The following is a 25934-nucleotide window of genomic DNA, read 5'->3' on the forward strand; positions in this document are numbered from 1 at the left end:
AATAATAAGGTTAGGCTGTGGGAGATGTAGAAAGGTTTTCACCAAAGGCATTAATTGGTGCCACTTTAACCCTCTCTGACCAATCCATTTAATGTCTACATTTGGCAAAGCAAGGTCTCTCACCATACCTCTTTTTTCTGAAAATTTTTCACTCCAGAAGACATAGCTGTGACCTACAATCCACACTGTGAACATCTTCAAAGGAGATCTGGATACACTCAGAAGGTGTCTTTCAGTAGAAAGGCAAAAAGAAATGAAAGACAGTTGAAAAATGGGGGCACACATACTTTTTTTTATAAAAAGAACTCATTGGCTGTTTCAAACCATTCTACACTAAAAACTAGGCTGTATGTTTAAATTTTAAAAAGCATGTTTTGTATTGGTTCAGAAAAATGTGTGAACAAAGAACATTAGTTTGGATTTGCTGTTAGGTTTGAAAAGTCAAGCACTCTTGCTCTTTGGAAATGAAACATTGTCTGCTGAACTTCTGACCTCTCTGCTCACACCTGTGTTCCATGACCTGTTGCTATGGTAGCAGGCAGAAGTCAAGTTGGGGGAAGGGTAAATTTGGAAAGGGGTTGAAGTTTTCAACCAATAGAAATGTGTGATTTCATTTGAAAAAATGTGGGAAGCACTGAGATTTGAAATTAACATGTATATGTGTGAAAAAAGAGAGGGAAACTGTGCCATTAACTGGTTCTGCTGAGAGGAGAGAGGTGTTCAGCTCAGAGATTCCGGTCTGATAAACTGCTGTGTGACTGCCACATTTCTTTCACAACTAACTAATTTTAAAGGTGAGTTATGAGTTTGAGAGGGGGTGTTTGTGGTTAATTTAGATATAAAAAAAAGAATTGTGATTATTTGTTTAAAGTTGTGATTTACATTTTCTGTTTTGGGAGATATTTAACTGTTTTGAATATGTAAAATATTATGGAGTATGTTTTCACCATAAGTTAATGTGTACTGGTAACAATGAGGAATACTGTTTTGTGCCTACCATCAAACCATGAGTCTGTGTGCAGAGAAGAATTGTTGACAGAGATTTAATTTGTGTTGCTGTTGAAAAGTAAGACTTGCAGTTGAAAGAAAAGGACAGCTTCTTTTTAATTGTGATGGTTAGCATTTAGCAGAAATCACTTTGAAAGAAAAGAGAGGAAAATGGCAGCACATTTGAAAAAAGCAAAAGTTCTGTAAGAATTGATAACCCAGGAAAGGGGCAGCCTGTGTTTTGTGCCTACCAACACAGCATGAGTCTGTGTGTATATAGGAATTGTTGTCTGAGATTTAATTTGTGAAGTTGTTGTTCAGTAAGAAATGCAGTCCTAGGAAAGGGGCAGCCTGTGTTATGTGCTTAAAATGATGGCATGAGTCTGTTTGCACACAGGAATTGTGGGCAGAGATTTAATTTGTGAAGATGTTGTTCAGTAAGAAATGCAGTTCCAGGAAAGGGGCAGCCTGTGTTATGTGCCTAAAATGATGGCATGACTCTGTGTGCACACAGGAAATGTGGGCAGAGATTTAATTTATGAAGTTGTTGTTCAGTAAGAAATGCAGTCCCAGGAAAGGGGCAGCCTGTGTTATGTGCCTAAAATGATGGCATGACTCTGTGTGCACACAGGAAATGTGGGCAGAGATTTAATTTATGAAGTTGTTGTTCAGTAAGAAATTCAGTCCCAGGAAAGGGGCAGCCTGTGTTATGTGCGTAAAATGATAGCATGAGTCTGTGTGCGCACAGGAATTGTGGGCAGAGATTTAATTTGTGAAGATGTTGTTCAGTAAGAAATGCAGTCCCAGGAAAGGGGCAGCCTGTTGTGTTTACACAAATTATCCCTTAGCACACATGCACTGTTACATACATCCCTGCAGTCTTCATGCAGTTCTGGAAGTCTCTTTGATCATCTGTCTTGGACCAGACAATACACAGTGTTCAGAAACACACTCTTGGCACACACGCAGCAGCTTCTCCAACACTCTCATGTGTAGTACTCAGCTCTGTGTGCTGTTTCAGATAGCACTGTGTAATGCAAACACATTCAACGTCACCAAGGCCTCATTTAAATTGATCTAGTCTAATCACTCACCCTGTAACACATGGTCATGGTCTTAAGGAGCTGTTAGGACATGTGCTGTTTTCTGCTTCTGTAAATGATAAGGGACATGTATCAGGCTGTAACAGTAATTTGGTACTATTCAGGGACACTGTTTTGTTCCAAAAAACATAGCATGAGTCTGTGTGCGCACAGGAATTGTGGGCAGAGATTTAATTTGTGAAGATGTTGTTCAGTAAGAAATGCAGTCCCAGGAAAGGGGCAGCCTGTGTTATGTGCGTAAAAAGATGGCATGAGTCTGTGTGCACACAGGAATTGTGGGCAGAGATTTAATTTATGAATTTGTTGTTCAGTAAGAAATGCAGTCCCAGGAAAGGGGCAGCCTGTGTTATGTGTGTAAAATGATGGCATGAGTCTGTGTGCGCACAGGAATTGTGGGCAGAGATTTAATTTGTGAAGATGTTGTTCAGTAAGAAATGCAGTCCCAGGAAAGGGGCAGCCTGTTGTGTTTACACAAATTATCCCTTAGCACACATGCACTGTTACATACATCCCTGCAGTCTTCATGCAGTTCTGGAAGTCTCTTTGCTCATCTGTCTTACACCAGACAATACACAGTGTTCAGAAACACACTCTTGGCACACACGCAGCAGCTTCTACAACACTCTCATGTGTAGTGCTCAGCTCTGTGTGCTGTTTCAGATAGCACTGTGTAATGCAAGCACATTCAATGTCACCAAGGCCTCATTTAAATTGATCTAGTCTAATCACTCACCCTGTAACACATGGTCATGGTCTTAATGAGCTGTTAGGACATGTGCTGTTTTCTGCTTCTGTAAATGATAAGGGAAATGTATCAGGCTGTAACAGTAATTTGGTACTATTCAGGGACACTGTTTTGTTACAAAAAACATAGCATGAGTCTGTGTGCGCACAGGAATTGTGGGCAGAGATTTAATTTGTGAAGATGTTGTTCAGTAAGAAATGCAGTCCCAGGAAAGGGGCAGCCTGTGTTATGTGCGTAAAAAGATGGCATGAGTCTGTGTGCACACAGGAATTGTGGGCAGAGATTTAATTTATGAATTTGTTGTTCAGTAAGAAATGCAGTCCCAGGAAAGGGGCAGCCTGTGTTATGTGTGTAAAATGATGGCATGAGTGTGTGTGCGCACAGGAATTGTGGGCAGAGATTTAATTTGTGAAGATGTTGTTCAGTAAGAAATGCAGTCCCAGGAAAGGGGCAGCCTGTGTTATGTGCCTAAAATGACGATATGAGTCTGTGTGCACACAGGAATTGTGGGCAGAGATTTAATTTATGAAGTTGTTGTTCAGTAAGAATTGCAGTCCCAGGAAAGGGGCAGCCTGTGTTATGTGCCTAAAATGATGGCATGAGTCTGTGTGTGCACAGGAATTGTGGGCAGAGATTTAATTTGTGAAGTTGTTGTTCAGTAAGAATTGCAGTCCCAGGAAAGGGGCAGCCTGTTGTGTTTACACAAATTATCCCTTAGCACACATGCACTGTTACATACATCCCTGCAGTCTTCATGCAGTTCTGGAAGTCTCTTTGCTCATCTGTCTTGCACCAGACAATACACAGTGTTCAGAAACACACTCTTGGCACAGACGCAGCAGCTTCTCCAACACTCTCATGTGTAGTACTCAGCTCTGTGTGCTGTTTCAGATAACACTGTGTAATGCAAACACATTCAACGTCACGAAGGCCTCATTTAAATTGATCTAGTCTAATCACTCACCCTGTAACACATGGTCATGGTCTTAAGGAGCTGTTAGGACATGTGCTGTTTTTTGCTTCTGTAAATGATAAGGGAATTGTGTCAGGCTGTAACAGTAATTTGGTACTATTCAGGGACACTGTTTTGTTCCAAAAAACATAGCATGAGTCTGTGTGCGCACAGGAATTGTGGGCAGAGATTTAGTTTGTGAAGTTGTTGTTCAGTAAGAATTGCAGTCCCAGGAAAGGGGCAGCCTGTTGTGTTTACACAAATTATCCCTTAGCACACATGCACTGTTACATACATCCCTGTAGTCTTCATGCAGTTCTGGAAATCTCCTTGCTCATGTCTCTTGCAGCTGACAATACATAGTCTGCAGAAACACACTCTTGGGACACACGCAGCAGCTTCTCCAACACTCCCATGCGTACTACTCAGGTCTGTGTGTAATGCAAACACATTCAACGTCACCAAGGCCTCATTTTCTTTGCTCTACTCTAAACACTCACCCAGGTTGCAGATACTTATGGTATGAAGTAGCTGTTAGGAAATGTGCTCTTTTCTGCCTCTGTGATTTTCCAGGTAAAATGTGTAAGGCTGTAACAGCAATTATCACTTGATCTACCAGAGTAGTAAATGTGCTTTGAATTTGCAAATCAAATTCTGTTTTCTGCTTAGAAGCACACCATGAGGCTGTGTGCGCACAGGAATTGTGGCCACAGATATAATTTGTGTTGCAGTTGTTCTGTTAAAAATGCACTTGCAGGAAAGGGGCAGCTTGTTTTTTTTCAACTGTGGTGGTTAGTACTGTGCACAAATTAGTAAATCACAAATGAGAGACAAATGGAAAAACATTTGAAATAAATGAAAAGTAAAAAAAAATATTTTAATGAATTATAATTACAAAAAGGATTTTTTTTAGTTCCTTGCAGGTATTGCTGAGCAACAGTGAAAAAAAAATGCCTTTAAGGACAAGAAAAAGGAAAGCAAAGCAACAACAAGTATATCTGGACAAAACTGGGAAAAAAACAAATAGCAGGAGAAGCTGGTGATGGCAAAAAGAAAAAGTCTACTGGTAATCAGAGCAGAGATTTCTTAAAAACGATTTTCAAAAAACAAAAAAATGGCAAAAATAACTGTAAAACAAAGAGAGTTTTATGTACAAAGCAACAACGCAGTCAACAGCAAAAAAAGCTAATGTACAATCAGAAGTATGTCAAACTGATTTAACACGAAAATTCGTCGAAAAATGTTTCATAGAAGAGTGATGTTAAATTTGCTAAAGGATGTGAAAAAATATAAGAAAAAAACAAAATGTATTAAGAAATTTTTTTTTATAGAAAATATTGTAAGTAAGGCTTTGGAAATAAAAAGAAAACTTTTTATTCTAACTTTGAATAGGATGCGTAGATTAGGAAAATTAGTGAATGCAATGAAGTCACAAAGCAAAAGGAAAAGAGAAGTGAAAAAAAGTAACTTTTGTAAAGTGTTCTTGGGAGAATGGAAACACAGTTCAAGTACTGAACCATTTTTTAATGAAGAGAGTTATCTTCAAAGTAATAGTTTGTTGCATGCAGTTGACACCAATGGTAGAGCATATGAAGTTAAGGATGGTTGTGTGATGCAAAAAGAGAAAATGGTCCCAAGAAATGAGGAAGAAGTAATGGCTGCTGAGGCTATGGGGAGACGTCCAAAAGCCCCAGTGTACACTTGGAACTGTAGTAGTATTTGTACTGTGCGTCAGGAATCTATTGATAAATTACGTGACTTTCTAAGAGAATATAGTAAAAAGAGTGTAAAACAGAGGATGAAGGTGCTTCAAACACTAGATCCATGCAGAGTGAGAGAAAATACTGGTTTGCAGGGACATTCTCTGGCTTGTCTATCTAGAAAAGTGTGTAAAAGTGTTTTTCATCATTTTAGGATGCTGGCTGTTCATCATACTGAAATGAGAAAGTTTGTGAGAACATTGTATTTTGCTAAAAGTCCAGCAGTAAAGTTGAACGAGTTGAATAATGCTCTGTTCCGTGGATCTGTCTCAGATGTAGTGAAGGTTACTGATGAGATTCAGTTTTGTTACTTTGGTCCAGAACAAGAAAGTGCAGAAAAGGACACAGTAAATGAGGAAAATGAGGAACAGAATGTAGAACTCATTATTACTAAAAATTTTGAGGATGAAATGACAAAATTTACTATCACCTCTAATGAAAGACCAAATATTACTTGTATTTGTTGCCGCAGAAGTCATTATAAAATTCAAACAAGGAGTGTTGATCTGTATAAAAAAAGTGAAAATGAAGATAACTATAAGTGGAAGGATTTTGCAACATATATATTTCTTGAAAATTGTTTTGAATTGGGTGAAGATCAGCGTATTTGTAAATACTGTTATAATAAGTTAGAAGAAAATAGAATGCCGACCAGAGCTGTACATAATAATTTAGAATTGGATGCTATTCCTGCCGAACTTTCTGAATTAAATACATATGAGTCTATACTCATTCAATGTGTTCATCCGTTCCAGACCTTAGTACGTATGGAGCCCAAAACTGGTAAATTACCTCCTTCTGATTTACTGAGAGGTTTAAAAGGAAGAGTGGTGTATTTGCCCTTGGATTTGAAAAAAAATATGGAAACTATTGATGCAGATACTTTGGAAACTGAACCATTAGTAATTCTGGTTAATGGTGTACCTACAAAGAATAAGAAGATTTGGCAAGAGCTGGTGGATGTACGAAAAGTACAAAGAGCAAATTTGTATTTGAAAAAAAATAATAAATGGTATGAATCAATTTATATAGAAGAAGAAGATTTACAAGAAGACACAGAAACACCAACTGGTCAAATTGAAAAAGTGGACAAGTCAAAGGAAGAAGAAATTTATGAACATTTTAGCATACATCCTCTTCATTCAAAAGAAGTTATGGGAGGCACTATTGATCTGTTTCAGATGAAGAAAGCAAAAGGAACTCCCGTGAGTGTATGGGAGGAGAGCTTGGAAGCTCGATGTTTTCCCCAGCTGTTTCCTACAGGAAAAGGAGGACGATACGATGAACGTCCAGAACAGATTCCAGCTTCTGAGTATCGGACTACAAGACTATATGCAGAAGATCCAAGATTTCGTCAAAGTATTCATTATTTGTTCCATCTTTTATTTGAAAGCGACTTGTCTGCATTATCTTATGCAGTAAATCACATTTTAAAAAGTGGAGTACATTTACAAAATGTGTCTGCTAAGGATTTTATGGAGAAAGTGCAGCACCGAGATGATCATTTGGAAACACAACTGATCAATCTGATGGCTTGTCAGCGTGGGACAAATGAATATTGGTACCGACGCCATGGTGAATTAAAATGCATGTTACGGAATTTAGGAACACCTACATGGTTTCTAACCCTAAGCTGTGCCGAGTACGCTTGGGATGATTTACTGGATTTTCTAAGAGAGGCAAATTCAAACATTAAAAACATTGAATACAAGACAGCTGGAGAACTGCGCTCATTGGATCCAGTTAATGTTTGCAGATATTTCAATCATAGATTTGAGGCTATGATGTCCTTCATCTGCAATAAAAAAAATCCACCTCTTGGAGAAGTAGTGGATTTCTTTTGGAGAAAAGAGTACCAGGCAAGAGGTGCTCCTCATATTCATATGCTGTTGTGGATCAAGGATGCCCCATAGTTTGGAACAGATACTGATGAAGCAGTGTTATCTTTCATTGAAGAATATGCAACATGTGCTATACCTAAAAGCACAGAAGAGAAAAAGTTAAAAGAGCAAGTTTTACGTTTCCAAAGTCATCGGTGTGGAAAATACTGCCGACGGAAGTACAAGACGAAAGATAAATTCTACACAAAGTGTCGATTTGGATTTCCTAGACCTGTTCTTTCAAAAGGAAGAGTCAACAGTTTTATGTCAGCTGTGCGACATACTATAACCAGAAAATCTCCCAAAAATACCTACAACCTAAAAAGAAATGAAGAGTCAAAATTTATAAATGACTTCAACCCAGTCATTTTATCCATGTGGAATGCTAACATGGATATTCAGTATGTGGCAGACAATTCTATTGCTGTTGCTCGGTATGTGACATCTTACATCACTAAATCTGAGAAAACAGAATTGAAGGAAATGTGGGAAGAGATTTCTCACGAGAAGACTGTCAGTAAGAAGCTGTACAGTTTCAGTTTAAAGATGTTATCGCATCGAGAAATTGGATCCTACGAATGCTCAGATAGGTTATCATCTGCAAGTCTTTACTCGAAATCCAGAAGAATAATTTGGGTAAGCTTAGGCCTTGCAGGAATGAGAAATCGGGTACTGAAATCTGTTGGAGAAATTGAATATTTGGCCGAGAATGACCCAGAAAGTACAGATATTTTGAAATCAAACATGTTGGACACATATTACCCAAAGAGAAGTCATCATCTTGAGAACATGTGTCTCTATGAAGTGCTGCAGAACTACATTTATTCACGGAAAGCCACAGAAGACATCAACAATGGAAAATATAAAGTCATTGGTGAGGAAGGATGTTTCGTGAAGCAAACAAAAGGAAGTTTTGATAAATCACAGGAAGCTCAGTTGCGAAACTACTGACAAAAAGGAATTCTACTACTTGGCTCTTTTACAGCTGTTTAAACCATGGCGTTCAGAGGACGAACTACTGGGAGAATTTCAAAGCTATGAAGATTCTTTTAATGCTAGCAAAGACAGCATAGAATGCAGTACTTTCACAACTTATGTCCAAATGTTAAATGAAGAAAATGAACAGGAAGCAAAAATTGCAGCTGAAGTAGCTAGAGACAGTTCTCAAGACAGCCAAAGTTCAGTAACACTTAGTCAAGATCCCCTAGGACAACCAATCATAGAAAATGAAGCTGCAGTAGCCATGACTGAAGTAGAAACGGCTATGAATCAAGCACAGGAAGATTCAATCGACTAAATCTGGAACAACAACTGAATGAAGGACAAAAAGAAATTTATGAAGAAGTCATCAAAAAAATTGATCATGGATTACTACATGAAAAGAAAGAGTGCTCATGCACATCATTTGAACCAATCAGGATGTATGTGAGTGGACAAGCTGGAACTGGTAAAAGTTTCTTAATAAAAGTCATCAGAAGCTACCTACAGCAAAAAACAGCTTCAAATTTGTCTTGTGTGGTAACTGCTCCAACTGGGTTCGCACCCTTTAACATAAAAGGAATTACCTTACATCGCTTGCTAATGTTACCAGTGGAGCATGAGAACAAAATAGAATACCACAAGCTAACTGGAGAAGCATGCCTCGAAGTTTCAAGAGTGTTGAAGAAGATGCAAGTTCTCATTATTGATGAGGTGAGCATGGTTTCAAATTTAATGCTTGCCTTTGTGCATTTAAGAATGTAACAAATTCTTAAGAGAGACTATGACGTGTTATTTGGAGGAAAACATGTCATAGTTTTTGGGGATCTTCTGCAGCTCACTCCAGTTAAAGGACAACCAGTGTTTAATACTGTGACACATGAAGACACGAAGAAGTCATTAGGAAGCATTGGTAATGCGAATATTTGGTCGTTCTTTGAGTACAAAGAACTCACAACCAATATGAGACAAGCAAACGACGAAGATTATGCAAGTATTCTGAAAGATATCAGAATTGGACTACTCACAGAAGTTGGCAAAAAAGCATTACAGAGTCGGTTGCTACATAACTTATTTCCAAATGAAGAAATAGTTGCAGAGAAAATATACCAGAACATTGCAGAAAAAAATACTGTAATCTGCTTAATGCCAACACTACGTGAGTGCTCAATATTCAATGAGGAACTTTTGAAATTGGAAAAGGAAGAGATTAAGAAAATGGAAGCAGAGGACAAAATTCAGCATGAAAGAATTACTTTTACATTAACAGGCAAACTGAAAAATAAATTGGATTCACTAGAGAAAAATATTTCCAAAACAGCTAGATTAGAAAAAAATCTATATGTTTGCATGAATTGTCGAGTGATTTTAAGGAGAAATTTGGATGTAGAAAAAGGTTTAGTGAATGGAGCTATGAGAAGAGTTGTGGGTTTTATTAATTACCAGAAAAAAGATGGAATTGAATGTTTAAAAATAAAATTTGATCAGATAGAAGAAGTTAAAGACATTTGTCGTTGTTCAGTTCGTTTCATGCTTGTGAAAGACTTATATGTACGTAGGAAGCAGTTTCCGTTTTCTCTAGCATATGCTGTAACTATTCACAAGTCTCAAGGATTAACTGTAGATAGTGCTTTTGTAAACATTGGTTCTACTGTGTTCAAAGAAGGTATGGCATATGTTGCTTTGTCACGAGTGAAAACATTATCTGGTTTATTTATGATAGACTTTGATGACTCAAAAGTTAGTGCTGATACAAACTGTGTAAAGGAGTATAACAGATTAAGAAGAACCTATGCTCCTCATTTAGGTCAGTATCCTGTGATTGAAAAACATGTTGTTTGTCGGAAAAGGAGATTTGAGAATATCTGTAATGTGGATGAACAGAACAAAAAAAAAGGACAGTGATGTGATAGCAAGGAAAAAGAAAAAGGACAGTGTTGAAGAGGTTGTTGGTTGCCATTTTGAAAATAGCTCTGGTGTCAACTGCTATGCAAATGTAGTGCTGAATGTTGTATTTTATCTTGAAAAGTTGCTAGAACAGATAATAGTAAATCATGGAAAAAGATTGTGTTCTCTGCTGAGTCTCCTTTATGAGAAGCTGAGTAATGATAAAACTGAAATAGAAAGTGCTACTGATGTTAGAAATCTTTTAGATGTATGTTGTGGTTCTACACAGTTTAAAGAAAATGTCCAGCAAGATGCTCAGGAATTCTTAATATATATTTTGAGTGTACTAGAAGATGAAGGAGTAGAAGTAGAAAACTTATTTGGTGTCTCTTACAAATGGGAACATTGCTGTGAAAACTGTATGAACACATGTAGTAGTAATGTTGATTCAGAAAGGTTCATATTTTTACCATTACCACAAAGTAAATCAGTGACTTTTAGTAAATTAGTTAAAGATGCCAATCACAACATGGAATGTTCTGAATGTAAATCAGACATGTTTTCTACATTATTTTTACAGAAATATGGTCAGTATGTAATTTTAATGATGCAACGTTGTAGAACTGATGGTTAAAAATTGGACACTTTAATAAAGAAGTTTACAGGACAGCAATTATCAATTTCTGGAAAAACTTTTGTTACAGTTGCAATAATTTTTCATGAAGGACCTACTGTAACTTCTGGACATTACACAGTTTATCGTAAATGTGAAAAAGGCTGGACACTGTGTAATGATTCCCAATTGATTTTCAAGCAACGTTTGCCTTATGATTTACCCAATTCTTACTTAATTTTTCTGAAACCTACATTTTGAAAACTAAAAACTGCATCTGAAGAAAGCATTTTTTGTATTTTTAAAGGATTATAATTGAAGATATCACTTAAAAAGGATTTTGAAATTACTATTTGGCCTAAAGGAAAAGTAATAAAAACAATTGTGGACTCCTTTGACAGAAGTTATTTTGGCATGTGTGCTTTTGCGACAAGGTTTAAAGACGGTTTGTCTAGAAATTTTGTATTCATCTAGAGAAGTACTTGTAATATATATGTAATATTTCTAACAAGGTATATTTTAGTGAGGAAAGTTTTAGGGCTTTTTTTAAGCAATCTTTCAGATTGTTTTTTTTTTGCCCGCTGTTAAATGATGAATACAATTGTTTTCACTATTTTAAGTGAAAAATAAAAAATTCTGAAAACAGCAAAAAAAGGGCAAAAAATTGCTTAGTAAAATATGTAAAAACATGTAATGCTTTTTGTAATGTATGATTGAATATTAATAATTTTTTTTCTTTTTTTGCAGAACTGGAAAGAAAAAATAAAAAAAAATTCTGTTCCCTTGCAAAATACTTTAAAAAAATTTTTTTAGAAAAAATTTCTTTTTTAAAAAAAATAAGTGAAAAATATTAGTATTACTCAATCCTCCCTTTTCATGCTTCCATTTCTTCACCTCTTTATGAACATGAAATTTAAAAAAAATGTTTTAAAAAAACCCTTGGGTGCGCGCAGGGTGCGCGCACCTCAAAAAAAAAAATTTAAAAAAAATCCCTCAAAATTTTTTTGGGGGGTTTAGTTTATAAGTGGCTCTTAAAAGAGCCCTTGAGTTAATGGAGGGAAACAGGAAGAGAAAAACGAAAAAAAAGAAAAAACATCTATGGCCTACTTGCACTCATGGGCATCAAATTTTCTCTGAATGAGATCAAGACTGGTCTCACCCACAGAAATAAGTTTACCGCAATCAGTGCAGCGTGTGGACAACCTAGCCAAACAAGGTCGTCCAAAAAGAGGTGTGGAAGAAGGCAAAGGCACCACTGCAGAAGAAGTGCTCGGCTGAGCTGCCGAAGCTGTGCTCGGCTGAGCTGCTGCAGATGTCGTCGGTAGAGCAGGTGGAGGGTTTGCTCCAGAAGCTCGACGAAAAGTCACTGGATGCATTTTGTCAACATGCCTCAACATAATGTGAATGCTAAAAGAATATTTCTTGTTAGGATTCCCACGTGACAAGACTTTTTGACAAAGTACACATGTAACTTTAGGTGCATTTACCTTTTTTTTGTCCCTCTGGAAAAGTAAAAAACTGCCATATAAAGCTGTCTTTCTGCTTCCTGTTCCTCTGCCTCTCAAGAGTGTCCTGGTCACTGTCTGAAGATGGTTGCTGTTCAGCCATTGTCTCTCAACAACAGAATAGCTCCTTCTCCAAAGGAATCAGAACTAATAATGAGGGGAGTAGGTGTGGTTTGGGAAGAATCTGGAACTGAAAGTACTTCAAACCAATCAAAAGTGATGATTCTTGATCACATGACTTGCCATGAGGGGATTGGGTGTGGTGTTGAAACAATCAGAAACTGAAAGTAATGATAACCAATAAGAAGTGCTGTTTTATTATGCATATACCCGAGGTGCGCGCACTGAGCAAGCTCAGAGCGCGCACCTTGTGATTACGCATGCGCGAACGCGTATGAGCGCATGTACATACGTCATATGCACGCACGTAACGCGCATACGTTGAACACGCGTATACACGACCGTTATTGCGCGTAATTTTAGCGTATGCGGAAGTAAACCGCGTGGAGCGCGTAGGACGCACGCACGCATGCGTACGTACGTACGCATACGTACTGGGTGCGCGCTCCCAGCGCGCACTATAACGTATATTTGCGTACGTAAATAACGTACGGCTATATTCATAAAAAACTTACGAAATTGTACTAGGAACGCGCTCAGAGCGCGCACTCCAAGAATTCATATAAAAAAAAAAAAAGTGGAGAAAAATTAATTGCAAAAAATAAAAAAACTGTCCAACTTTATTCTAATTGAAATTTTTTTAAAAAAGCAAAAAAAACAAAAAAGATACAGATAATATATAAATTAATACATAGGAATTTTATTTTTAATATAAATTTTTTTTTTTTAATTAAATAATACAAAAATTAGCATTTAAAAAACCGTACAAATTCACTGAAAAAACCAAAGGTTTCACACACGTTATAGTTAGGAATTAGCATTTTAAAAACCTTGCAAATTCACTGAAAAAACCATAGGTTTCACACATGTTATAGTTAGCTGGACATTTCACTCGTGAAAAACCAATGAAATTCCCCCGTTATAGTTAGTTCAGCTAACTATAACTCGCGCCCCCGCAATGCACTGCTGATGACGTCACATATTACATCACTCATGACATGGTCAGTGACATCACTCATGACATCACTGATGACATCTCAAATGACATCACTGATGACATCATCCTTGTGACAGAGTGGCAGACCTCCTCTCACCCTAATATAACCTTTGATACACACATTCAAAAATAGAGACTAAAATTTTCAAAACAATGGACATACCAATACCAGTTACAACAACCTCTTGAGTAATTCTAAGATCCACATACACATCCACTCATTCACCAACAGTCCTAAACAGTCACTCATACATATACTCACTCATCATATGTACTCATACACCTATACATCCTGTTACACAATGCCACTCATCCACAGAGTTACTGACACACATAGTCACTCATGAAAATAAAGAAAGAAACATACATTTACTTGCATATACATTTATACACACACCACCACACTTACTTCTACGGGAACTTACACATACTTAGTCTTTTAAACAATCACTTATAGAAACACATACTTATTCATACAGGAACTCTTTCAATCTCTCACTCTCACATATACTCACTTATATACACCAATAGTCACATATACTAGTTTAAAACATATGTAGTTACTCATAGAGACACTATTGAGACAGTCATTCACTCACTAACACACCCATGCACACACTCATCCACCCATACAGTCCTGCAGACATGCTGTCTTCAACACATACAAACAGTGAGTCACTCATTCATGTACCTATGCAGTACGTAATACCCACCACCGAACCATACACACACTCACACTAATACTAAAAAAAACAACTAATAACAGATATAAACACCCATGTAGCTACTCACCAACCCATGCAGCCACTTATACACAAAGTGAGAGACTGATAAAGATATTTACATATTTAAACATTACTCAGTAAGCCATGTATTCACTAAGATACACTTAATCAGTCAGTTATACAATCAATTTTTCAAAAAGAAATCATCCATTTAGACACTTATATACCCATTTATTCTTCCATCGTCCGTGAGATATACATATATAAAACATATTTAATTTTCAGAAAAACACACATTCACTTGATGATGTCATCAGTGATGTCATTTGAGATGTCATCAGTGATGTCATGAGTGATGTCACTGACCATGTCATGAGTGATGTAATATGTGACGTCATCAGCAGTGCATTGCGGGGGCGCGAGTTATAGTTAGCTGAACTAACTATAACGGGGGAATTTCATTGGTTTTTCACGAGTGAAATGTCCAGATAACTATAACATGTGTGAAACCTATGGTTTTTTCAGTGAATTTGCAAGGTTTTTAAAATGCTAATTCCTAACTATAACGTGTGTGAAACCTTTGGTTTTTTCAGTGAATATATATATATATAGATATAGATATATATATATATAGATTCACTGAAAAAACCATGGGTTTCACACACGTTATAGTTAGGAATTAGCATTTAAAAAACCTTGCAAATTCAGTGAAAAAACCATAGGTTTCACAGACGTTATAGTTAGCTGGACATTTCACTCGTAAAAAACCAATGAAATTCCCCCGTTATAGTTAGTTAAGCTAACTATAACTCGCGCACCCGCAATCCACTGCTGATGACGTTAATAACATCACTCATGACATGGTCACTGACATCACTCATGACATCACTGATGACATCTCAAATGACATCACTGATGACATCACTGATGACATCATCCAGTGAATGTGTGTTTTTCTGAAAATTAAATATGTGTTATATATGTATATCTCAAGGTCGATGGAAGAATAAATGGGTATATAAGTGTCTAAATGGATGATTTTTTTTGAAAAATATATTTTGTAACTGACTGATAAAGTGTATCAAAGTGAATACATGGCTTAGTGAGTAATGTTTTAATATGTAAATATCTGTATCAGTCTCTCACTTTGTGTATAAGTGGCTGCATGGGTTGGTGAGTAGCTACATGGGTGTCTATATAGGTTATTAGTTGTTTTTTTGAGTATCAGTCTGAGTGTCTGCATGGTTTGGTGGGGGGTATTACGTAGTGCATAGGTGCATGAATGTTTGACTCACTGTATGTGTTAAAGACAGCATGTGTGCAGGACTGTATGGGTGGATGAGTGTGTGTATGGGTGTGTTAGTGAGTGAATGACTGTCTCAATAGTGTCTCCATGAGTAACTACTTATGTTTTAAACTAGTATATGTGACTATTGGTGTATATAAGTGAGTATATGTGATAGTGAGAGATTGGAAGAGTTCCTGTATCAATAAGTATGTTTTTCTATAAGTGATTGTTTAAAAGACTAAGTATGTGTAAGTTTCCGTTGAAGTAAGTGTGGTGGTGTGTGTGCATAACTGTATATGCAAGTAAATGGATGTTTGATTCTTTATTAGCATGAGTGACTATGTGTGTGAGTAACTCTATGGATGAGTGGCATTGTGTAACAGGATGTACAGGTGTATGAGTACATATGAGTGAGTACATGTATGAGTGACTGTATAGGACTGTTGGTGAATGAGTAGATGTGTATGTGGATCTTAGAATTACAGAAGAGATTGTTGAAACTGGTATTGGAATTTCCAATATTTTTTTATTTTTTAGTCTCTATTTTTGAATGTGTGTATGAAAGGTTATATTAGGGTGAGAGGAGGTCTGCCACTCTATCACAAGGATGATGTCATCAGTGATGTCATGAGTGATGTCAGTGACCATGTCATGAGTGATGTTATATGTGACGTCATCAGCAGTGGATTGCGGGTGCGCGAGTCATAGTTAGCTTAACTAACTGTAACGGGGGAATTTCATTGTTTTTTTACGAGTGAAATGTCCAGCTAACTATAACGTCTGTGAAACCTATGGTTTTTTCACTGAATTTGCAAGGTTTTTTAAATGCTAATTCCTAACTATAACGTGTGTGAAACCCATGGTTTTTTCAGTGAATTTGTATGGTTTTTTAAATGCTAATTCTTATAGTTAACGTGTGTGAATTTTTTTATTTTTTTATTTTTGCAAGGTTTTTTACATCTTTTTTTTTTTACTTTATATTCTCTTTAAACACTATGGTAAAATTTAAAAAATTCTGCAATATATAATTTTTCGCCTTTTTTTTTAACCAAACAGGTAAGATATAGTAGTATAACATAGTGAATCTTTTTTTCCAATTTTTTTTTTATTTTTTTTTTTTACGTGCGCGTACGGTAATCTTACCGTAAGCGCACATTTTGCTTTATGTACGTAATATTTCTACTCTGTTTGCGTATGGTTACGCAATTTACGTAGACGTCCTTACTGCGTACGCGACGCGTAAGCGCATACGTTACACGCGTACGTTACGCGGAAGTGTTGGAGCGTGCCTGTTATGCGCATGCGCGCGTGCGCGTGTCTTTTATACGCGCATGCGTACTTTTACCGTAAGCGCTCCGTAAGCGTAACGTAAGCGTAACGTACGCGCACGGTGGGTCATGTGATCAAGAAACAACACTTTTGATTGGTTTAAACTACTTTCAGTTCTAGAACTCTCCTACACCACACCCATTCCCCTCATTTCTGCTTGTGATCCCTTAGGAGAAGGAGCTGAGTTGTCTTTGTGATACGATGGCAGAACAGCAATCCTCTTCTGAGAGTGAGCCAGGTAGCAGCATCATCAGAGAGAGAAGGAGGAAACAAAAGACTTCTTTTGTATGGGAATATTTCACCTATCCAGAGGGGCAGAAAAAGGTAAATGCTCCTTTAGTCACAGTATTCCTTTGGAAATCACTCTATGGTTAGACACATTAAGGATAAACATCCCAGGACTTATGCTAGACATACTGGAGAAACGTCTCCAGTAAGTCACCCAAGCACACCTGCAGAAGCTCAGCCGAGTACATCTTCGGCAGCTCAGCTGAGCCCTTCCTCTGCGGTGGGAGCATCACCCTTTTCTGGTCCTCTGTATATAAACCCTCGTTTTGGGAGGGTTACAATGAGGTGCACAAGATGTCATGGCCTTATTGTTCATGCGGAGACCAGTGTTTCCCTCATAAACAATAGGATGGACCAGCACATCTGTGGTCCTTGTTAGTATTCCCATTCTTTCTTTCCTCTTTCCCTTTATGAACACAACGGTTCTTTTAAGAGCCAACCTTACCTCTTAAATTTTTTTTAAATGACCTTTTTTTTTTAGTTTTTTTTACGGTGCGCGTACGGTACGCACATTCTTTTTTTTTTTTTTTTTTTTAAAACCCCAAAAAATGTAATCAACCCACAAGGTCCATGAGGGACTACTACAGAAATGAGAGAAGCATAGAGAAGAGTAGTGAAAAAAAGTGAGCATTAAAGTAAATGTGTGATAATTCCAGAAATTTCACACTTACCTGACAATGAAAATAACTTAAAGAAAAATAAGTGATTTATTTTACTTTCTATAAAGAAGTTTATTTTTATATTTTTCCTTTCTCAATCTGTAAAAAAAGAAAAAGGTATTAATATTTAACAATACTTTTTAGAATACAGTGCACATATTTTCATATTTCAACAAACATATTTTTGCCCTTTTTTTGCTGTTTTCTGAATATATTGCATTTTACTGTAAATCGTAAAAGCAATTGCATTCATCACTTAACAGCGGGCAAAAAAAAAACAATCAGAAAGATTTTTTTAAAAAAGCCCAGAATCTCTTCTCACTAAAACATACCGTAATAGAAATGAAACATTTGCAATATAAATCTCACGTAAGAACATTAACTAATTTCAGTAAATATCAACTGAAAATTCTGTTGCATAAGCATAATCACCAAAATAATTTGTGTCAAAGAAGTCCACAATGCAAATTATTACCTTTCCGTAAGGCCAAATGGTAATTTTTATAATAATTTTTGATGACATTTCCGATGGTAATCAAATTTAATTGTAATAATGTTTTCTACAGATGTTGCAATTTCTTTCTAAAATTTTAGTTTCAGAAAAATTAAATAGGAATTTGCTAAATCAAAAGGCAAACGTTGCTTGAAAACCAATTCAGAATCATTACACAGTGTCCAGCCTTTTTCACATTTAAGAAAAACTGTGTAATGACCAGAAGTTACAAAAGGCCCATCATGGAAAATTATTGCAACTGTTACAAAAGTTTTGCCAGAAATTGATAATTGCTGTCCTGTAAATTTCTTTATTAAAGTGTCCAATTTTGTTCCATCAGCTCTACAACGTTGCATCATTAAAATTACATACTGTCCATATTTCTTTAAAAATAACGTTGAAAACATGTCTGATTTACATTTAGAACATTCCATGTTGTGATTGGCATCTTTAACTAATTTACTAAAAGTCACTGATTTAGTCTCTGGCAATGTTAAATAGATAAACCTTTCAGAATCAACATTAGAGCTGCATGTGTAGAAACAGTTTTCACAACTATGTTCCCATTCATAAGAGAGACCAAACAAATTTTCAATTTCTATCCCTTCATCTTCAAGTACCAAAAGGATGTACATCAAGAATTCCTGTGCATCTTGCTGGACATTTTGAGAAAACTGTGTTCGTCCTGAACAAACATCTAATAGATTTCTAATTTCATTCGCACTTTCTATTTTAGCTTTATCAACACTCAGTTTCTCATAAAGAAGACTTAGCACAGAACAGAATCTTTTTTCATGATTTTCTATTATCTGCTCTTGCAAACTTTCTAGATAAAATACAACATTCAGCACTACATTTGCGTAGCAGTTGACACCAGAGCTATTTTCAAAATGGCAACCAACAACCTCTTCCACATTGTCCTTTTTCTTTTTGCTTGCAATCACATGACTCTCTTTTTGTTTTCTCTTCTGTACATCCTCATTACAGATATTCTCAATTCTCCTTTTCCGACAAACAACACGTTTCTCCAACACAGGATACTGACCTAAATGAGGAGCATAGGTTCTTCTTAATCTATTATACTCCTTAGCACAATTTGCATCAGCATTAACTTTTGAGTCATCAAAGTCTATCATGAATAAACCAGATAATGTTTTCACTCGTGACAAAGCAACATATGCCATACCTTCTTTGAACACAGTAGATCCAATGTTTACAAATGTACTATCAACAGTTAATCCTTGACACTTGTGAATAGTTACAGCATATGCTAGAGAAAATGGAAACTGCTTCCTACGTACATATAAGTCTTTCACAAGCAAAAAACGGACTGAACAACGACTAATGTTTTTTACCTCTTCAATCTGATCAAATTTTATTTTTAAAAACTCAATTCCTTCTTTTTTCTGGTAGTTAACAAAACCCACAACTTTACCCATAGCTCCATTCACTAAACCTTTTTCAACATCCAAATTTCTCCTTGGAAATACTCGACAGTTCATGCAAAGATATAGATTTTTTTCTAATCCAGCTATTTTCGAAATGTTCTTCTCTAGAGAATCCAATTTATTTTTCAGTTCGCCTGTTAATGTAATAGTAATTCTTTCATGTTGGATTTTGTCCACTGCTTCCATTTTCTTAATCTCTTCCTTTTCCAATTTCAAAAGTTCCTCATTGAATATCGAGCATTCACGTAGTGTTGGCATTAAGCAGATTACAGTATTTTTTTCTGCAATGTTCTTGTATATTTTCTCTGCAACTATTTCTTCACATGGAAATAAATTATGTAGCAACCGACTCTGTAATGCTTTTCTGCCTACTTCTGTGAGTAGTCCAATTCTGATATCTTTCAGAATACTTCCATATTCTTCATCATTTGCTTGCCTCATATTGGTAGTGAGTTCTTTGTACTCAAAGAATGACCAAATATTCGCATTACCAATGCTTCCTAATGACTTCTTCGTGTCCTCATGTGTCACAGTATTAAACACTGGTTGTCCTTTAACGAGAGTGAGCTGCAGTAGATCCCCAAAAACTATAACATGTTTTCCACCAAATAGCACGTCATAGTCTCTTTTTAGAATTTGCTGCATTCTTAAATGCACAAAGGCAAGCATTAAGTTTGATACCATGCTTACCTCATCAATAATGAGAACTTGCATCTTCTTCAACACTCTTGAAACTTCGAAACATGCTTCGCCAGTTAGCTTGTGATATTCTATTTTGTTCTCATGCTCCACTGGTAACATTAGCAAGCGATGGAGAGTAATTCCTTTTATATTATATGCTGCTAACCCAGTTGGAGCAGTAACAACACAAGATAAAGTTGAATCAGTTTTTTGCTGTAGGTAGCTTCTGATGACTTTAATTAAGAAACTTTTCCCAGTTCCAGCTTGTCCACTCACATACAACCTAATTGGTTCAAATGATGTGCATGTGCACTCTTTATTTTCATGTAGTAATCCGTGATCAATTTTTTTTCTGACTTCTTCATAAATTTGTCGTTGTTCTTCATTCAGTTGTTGTTCCAAATCTGGTAAGTCTAATAAATCTTCCTGAGCTTGATTCATAGCCGTTTCCACTTCAGTCATGGCTATTGCAGCTTCATTTTCTAAGATTGGCTGTCCTAGTGAATCTTGACTGAGCGTTCCAGAACTTTGGCTGTCTTGAGAACTGTCTCTAGCTACTTCAGCTGCAATTGTAGCTTCCTGTTCAATTTCTTCGTTTAACATTTGGACATAATTCCTGAAAATACTGCATTCAATGGTATCTTTACATGCATTACATGAATCCTCATAGCTTTGAAATTCTCCAAGTAGTTCGTCCTCTGAACGCCATGGTTTAAACAACTGTAAAAGTGCCAAGTAGTAAAATTCCTTATTGTCAGTAGTGTCACAACTCAGCTTCCTGTGAATAATCAAACTTCCTTTTGTTTGCTTCACTAAACATCCTTCCTCACCAATGACTTTATATTTTCCATTGTTGATGTCTTCTGTGGCTTTCCGTGAAAATATGTAGTTCTGCAGCACTTCATAGAGACACATGTTCTCAAGATGATGACTTCATTTTGGGTAATATGTGTCCAACATGTTTGTTTTCAAAATATCTGTACTTTCTGGGTCGTTCTCGGCCAAATATTCAATTTCTCCAACAGATTTCAGTACCCGATTTCGCATTCCTGCAAGGCCTAAACTGACCCAAATTATTCTTCTTGATTTCGAGTATAGACTTGCAGATGATAACCTATCTGAACATTCGTAGGATCCAATTTCTCGATGCGATAACATCTTTAAACTGAAACTGTACAGCTTCTTACTGACAGTCTTCTCGTGAGAAATCTCTTCCCACATTTCCTTCAATTCCGTTTTCTCAGATTTAGTAATGTAAGATGTGACATACCGAGCAACAGCAATAGAATTGTCTGCCACATACTGAATATCCATGTTAGCATTCCACATGGATAAAATGACTGGGTTGTAGTCATTTATATATTTTGACTCTTCTTTTCTTCTTAGGTTGTATGTATTTTTGGGAGATTTTCTTGTAATAGTATGTCGCACAGCTGACATAAAACTGTTGACTCTTCCTTTTGAAAGAACAGGTCGTGGAAATCCAAATCGACATTTTGTGTAGAATTTATCTTTGGTCTTGTACTTCTGTCGACAGTATTTTCCCCACCGATGACTTTGGAAACGTATAACTTGCTCTTTTAACTTTTTCTCTTCTGTGCTTTTAGGTATAGCACATGTTGCATATTCTTCAATGAAAGATAACACTGCTTCATCAGCATCTGTTCCAAATTTTGGAGCATCCTTGATCCACAACAGCATATGAATGTGAGGAGCACCTCTTGCTTGGTACTCTTTTCTCCAAAAGAAATCCACAACTTCTCCAAGTGGTGGATTTTTTTAATTGCAGATAAAGGACATCATAGCCTCAAATCTATGATTGAAATATCTGCAAACATTAACCGGATCCAATGAGCACAATTCTCCTGCTGTCTCGTATTCGATGATTTTAATGTTTGAATTTGCCTCTCGTAGAAAATCCAGTAAATCATCCCAAGTGTACTCTGCACAGCTTAGGGTAAGGAACCATGTTGGAGTTCCTAAATTCCGTAACATACATTTCAATTCTCCATGGCGTCGGTACCAATATTCATTCGTCCCACGCTGACAAGCCATCAGATTGATCAATTGTGATTCCAAATGATCTTCTCGCTGCTGCACTTTGTTCATAAAATCCTTAGCAGACACATTATGTAGATGTGTTCCACTTTTTAAAATGTGGTTTACTGCATAAGATAGTGCAGACAAGTCACTTTCAAATAACAGATGGAACAAATAAGGAATACTTTGACGAAATCTGGGATCTTCTGCATATAATCTTGTAGTCCGATACTCCGAAGCAGGAATCTGGACTGGACGTTCATCATATCGTCCACCTTCTCCTGTAGGAAACAGCTGGGGAAAACAACGAGCTTCCAAACTCTCCTCCCATACACTCACGGGAGTTCCTTGTGCTTTTTTCATTTGAAACAGATCAATGGTGTTTGCCATTACTTCTTTTGAATGAAGAGGATGTATGCTGAAATGTTCATAATTTTCTTCTTCTTTTGACTTGTCTACTTTTTCAATTTGCCCAGTTGGTGTGTCTGTGTCTCCTGCTAAATCTTCTTCATCTTCATCTATATAAATTGATTCATACCATTTATTATTCCTTTTCAAATATAAATTTGCTCTTTGTACTTTCCGTACATCTACAAGCTCCTGCCAAATTTTCTTATTCTTTGTAGGTACACCATTAACCAGAATAACTAATGGTTCAGTTTCCAAAGTATCTGTATCAATAGTTTCCATATTTTTTTTCAAATCCAACGGCAAATAGACAACTCTTCCTTTTAAACCTCTCTGTAAATCTGAAGGAGGTAATTTGCCTGTTTTTGGCTCCATACGTACTATGGTCTGGAACGGATGGACACATTGAATGAGTATAGACTCATACGTATTTAAATCAGAAAGTTCTGCAGGAACTTCAACCAATTCTAAATTATTATGTACAGCTCTAGCTGGCATTTTATTTTCTTCCAACTTGTTGTAACAGTATTTACAAATACGATGATCTTCACCCAAATCAAAACAATTTTCAAGAAATATATATGTTGCAAAATCCTTCCACTTATAATTATCTTCTTCTTCACTTTTATTGTAGAGATCAACATTCCTTGTTTGGATTTTGTAATGGCTTCTCCGGCAACAAATACAAGTAATATTTGGTCTTTCATTAGAGATGATAGCAAATTTTGTAATTTGATCTTCAAATTTCCTATTTACGGAGGGTTCTACATTCTCTTCCACATTTTCCTCAATAACTGTGTCATTCCCTGCACTTTCTTGTTCTGGACCAAAGTAACAAAACTGAATCTCATCAGTAACCTTCTCAACATCTGATACAGATCCATGAAACAGAGCCTTATTCAACTCCTTTAACTTTAGTGCTGGACTTTTAGCAAAATACAATCTTCTCACAAATTTCCTAATTTCAGTATGATGAACTGCCAGCATCCTAAAATGGTGAAAAATACTTTGACAAACTTTCCTAGATAAACAAGCCAGAGAGTGTCCTTGCAAACCAGTATTCTCTCTCACTCTGCATGGATCTAGTCCTTGAAGCACCTTAATCTTCTGTTTAACACTCTTTTTTACTATATTCTCTTAAAAACTCACGTAATTTATCAATAGATTCCTGTCGCAAAGTACAAATACTACTACAATTCCAAGTATACACTGGGGCTTTAGGACGTCTCCCTATAACCTCATCTGCAATCACTTCTTCCTCATTTCTTGGAACCATTTTCTCCTTTTCCATTACACAACCATCCTTAACTTCATATGCTCGACCACTGGTGTCAACTGCATGCAGCAAACTATTACTTTGAAGATAACTCTCTTCATTAAAAAATGGTTCAGTACTTGAACTATGCATCCATTCTCCTAAAAACACTTTAAAAAAATTATTTCTTTTTACTACTCTTTTCTTTTTGCTTTGTGACTTCATTACATTAACTATTTTTTCTAATGTACGCATCCTGTTCAAAATTAAAATGAATAGTTTTCTTTTTAAATCTAAAGCCTTAGCTACAATGGCTTCTATATCTTTTTTTCTCTTTAAAAATTTAGCTCTTTTCTTATATTTTTTCACATCCTTTAGCAAATTGGACATCACTCTTCTCTGAAACATTTTCCTACGGATCTCTTTAAATGCTGATTTTCTTTTCAAGTTAATTTTTATAGCTTCTGCTTGTACATTAGCATTTAGTAAATTCTCACTATTCTCCTGTTGTTTTCTACTTGAAACAGTTTTTCCAATGGGGGCATTTTTAACATTTTTCATTTTTTTGAATATTTTTTTAAAGAATTCCTTTGTCTGCTTACCAGAAGACTTTTTCTTTTTCCCAACATGAGCATCTTCAACTAACTTGGGTCCTCCAGTTGTCTTCAAATAAACAATTTTTTTCTGTTGTTTTCTCTGTCTTGATTTTATAGGCATCTTATATTTCCTTCACTGCTCTGGAGCAATACCTGAAAGAAACTAAAAAAAAATACCTTTTTGTAATTTAAATATATTAATATATGTGTTATGATCTTTTCTTTTCTTATTACACTATCTACCCCTTTCCTACAAGTGAAAAACACAAGAAAACCAACACGAATTTAATCTCTAAGATCAATTCCTGTGTGCACACAGACTCTTGGTGTAATTCTAGGCAGATCACGATATTTCATTTGCAATTCAAAAGCACACTTATTTTTTTTTTTTGCAATTTTTAATTACTCTAACAGTCTGACAAATTTTCTTTATAGTTTACAGAGGCAGAAAAGAGCACATGTGCAATCAGCTTTTTGAGACCATGAACATGTGTGACCTTGGTGACTGACTACACTCCAGCAAAAGAAATCAGCCTTAGTGATGTTGAATATATTAGCGTTACTCACTGCTACCTGAAACACCAGTCACTTGTGAATACTCAGCATGATTCTACAGGATAAACTGCTGGGTGTGTGCTAACAGTCTGCTTATGCAGTCTGTGTATTTTCAGTTGCAAGAGACATATGCATGGTTACTTCCCAAAAGAACCAGAGAGACACGAAATACATCTCTGACAGCAATCCCTCTGTGCTCACAGACTCATGCTGTGATTTTACGCAGAAAATGAAATTTGCTTGCCAATTTCTAAGCACACTTACTACTGTTTTCTGTGATTTTAGGCAGAAAATTAAATTTGCTTGCCAATTTCAAAGCACACTTACTACTGTTTTTTCCTCCAAGTGTTAAGTACTCTAACAGTCGCATACATTTTCATTACAGTTTTCAGACACAGAAAACAGCACATGTGCAAACAGCTTTTTCAGACCATGAACATGTGTGACCTTGGTGACTGACTACACTCCAGCAAAATAAATCAGCCTTAGTGATGTTGAATGTATTAGCGTTACTCACTGCTACCTGAAACACCAGTCACTTGTGAATACTCAGCATGATTCTACAGGATAAACTGCTGGGTGTGTGCTAACAGTCTGCTTATGCAGTCTGTGTATTTTCAGTTGCAAGAGACATATGCATGG

Source organism: Triturus cristatus, chromosome 2_1 (assembly GCF_964204655.1).
Source record: "Triturus cristatus chromosome 2_1, aTriCri1.1, whole genome shotgun sequence".
Lineage (NCBI taxonomy): Eukaryota > Metazoa > Chordata > Amphibia > Caudata > Salamandridae > Triturus > Triturus cristatus.